The sequence below is a fragment of the Propithecus coquereli genome, unplaced genomic scaffold, assembly GCF_000956105.1.
Source record: "Propithecus coquereli isolate 6110/MARCELLA unplaced genomic scaffold, Pcoq_1.0 Scaffold298, whole genome shotgun sequence".
NCBI classification, from domain to species: domain Eukaryota; kingdom Metazoa; phylum Chordata; class Mammalia; order Primates; family Indriidae; genus Propithecus; species Propithecus coquereli.
In genome coordinates this window covers 298,317-300,498 of record NW_012148596.1, presented here as the reverse complement: position 1 = coordinate 300,498, position 2,182 = coordinate 298,317, and the positions used below count along the sequence as shown (strand labels likewise).

At 39.4% G+C, this 2,182-nt stretch overlaps 1 protein-coding gene across 1 annotated transcript in view; it reads left to right on the top strand.

Annotated features, from left to right (window-relative positions):
- Window positions 1-2,182, top strand: part of NOL10 (nucleolar protein 10) — a 164,503-nt gene that overhangs the window by 29,055 nt on the left and 133,266 nt on the right. The window lies entirely within an intron of this gene.

Sequence of the window (2,182 nt, the reverse complement as noted above, 5' to 3'; positions counted from 1 at the left end):
CTTAAAGAAAATTTCATTGTATTAATAGTTTACCAGTTTTTTTTTTTTTTTGAGACAGAGTCTCACAGTCTCACTCTGTCGCACAGGCTGGAATGTAGTGGAGTCATCATAGCTCACTGCGACCTCCAACTCTTGGGCTCAAGCGATCCTCCTGCCTTAGCCTCCTGAGTAGCTGGGACTACAGGTGCACGTCACTGCGTCCAGCTAATTTTTTCTATTTTGGGTAGAGACAGGGTTGCTCAGGCTGGTTTCAAACTCCTTACCTCAAGCCATCCTCCCGCCTTGGCATCCCAGAGTGCTAAGATTACAGGTGTGAGCCACCTCACCCCGCCAGTTTACCAGATTTTTAACTTTCTTTATTACTTTTCAGTTCTGAAGTTTATAGGTTAAATTTGGAACAAGGACGATACCTGAATCCTCTACACACTGATGCTGCGTGAGTATTGCTGTATTTATTTTGACCAGGAGATGGAGCCAGGTGCTCAATTTGTTGTCATATAGCATACAGTATTGCATTTAAGCAGAACTCCGGGCAACTTAGTTAAAAAGAATACTGTTAAATTTTTTCTTAAGCAAAAAATTCACTGAAAGACTTAGTTATTTCTTAAAAATTAAAAAAAGATTAAAAATATATCCAAAATTTTTAAAAGTCACTTTAAAAAAACTCAGTTTATTATTTGCAGTGTTCATTAAATTTTATTCATGGTCTTGTTTTATGATATTTTCTCCTGTGGAGAAATTTCGAATTAACTTGGAGTGCCATTTTTATTTTTTATTTTTTTTGAGACTTGTTTGAGTCTTGTTCTTTCGCCCAGGCTAGAGTGCCGTGGCTCCTAGGCCCAAGTAATCCTCCTGCCTTGGCCTCCCGACCAGCTGGGACTACAGGCTCGCACCACCACGCTGGGCTAATTTTTTCTATTTTTGGTAGAGATGGGGTCTTGCTCTTGCTCAGGCTGGTCTCGAACTCCTGAACTCAAGCAATCCTCCCACCTTGGCCTCCCAGAGTGCTAGGATTACAGGTGTGAGCCGTTGCGCCTGGCCTGAGTGCCATTTTTAAATGTTTATTTTTTATGTTTGTGCTAGCAGATCTTTAAGGTTTTGTTTTGTTTTTGAGATGGGGTCTCACTCTGTTACCCAGGCTGGAGTGCAGTGGTGAAATCATAGCTTACTGCAACTTCAAACTCTTGAGCTCTGGTGATCTGCCTGCCTCAGCCTCCAAAATTGCTGGGATTATGTAAGTGTGAGCCACTGGGCCCAACCCCCTTTAAAGTTTTTTTGTTTTCCTTTTTAGACCTACATTATACTCTACATTTATGTTTTATTCAAAGAGAAATTCTTTTTGTTTTTGTTTCTGTTTTGAGACAGGGTCTTGCTCTGTTGCCGGGCTAGAGTGCAGTGGTATCACCATAGCTCACTGCAATTTCATATTCCTGCTCTCAAGCAATCCTCCCACCTCAGCCTCCTGAGTAGCTAGGACCACAGGCTTGTACCACCATGCTGGTACCATGCTCTGCTAGTTTTTTTTTCTACTTTTTGTAGAGGTGGTGTCTCACTATGTTGCTCAGGCTGGTCTTGAACTCCTGGCCTCAAATGATCCTCCCTCCTTCTCCTTAGCCTTTTAAAGTGCTAGGATTATGGGTGTGAGCCACTTTGGTCAGCCGAGAAATTCTTTAGGAATGAATCTTGTCATCATTACCATCATCATAACAAATAATAATAATGATAATAGTGAAAGCGCTTACTATTTGCCAGGCATTATTCAGCCATTTACTTCTATTAACTCATTTTAAACTTACAACAGATTTTTGTGCTAAATACCCTTTAACACAAAGGGCAGCTGAGGCTTAGGTGAAGTAGTTTGCCCAAGGCTATACAACTAGTAAATATGGAAGCTGGATTACTTCTCATCCGTGTAGATAAAGAGCTTATTGAATTTTCCTTGTTGCTTTGAGAGGATTTTTAAAGGTTGGAAGAACATACAGTGATAAAAATCAAACAAACTCTTGAGATTTTTTTGTTTTATATTGGCTTGAAATACTTTAATTTCCTTTAAAAAACTTGTAATAACTTCACAATGCATTATTACATAATAAAATCTGCTTTTTAGCTGAATAATTTCCTGTTTATAATAATAGCTGTTATTTATCAAGTGTCTTCTATACTGTGGACACTGCTGAACATT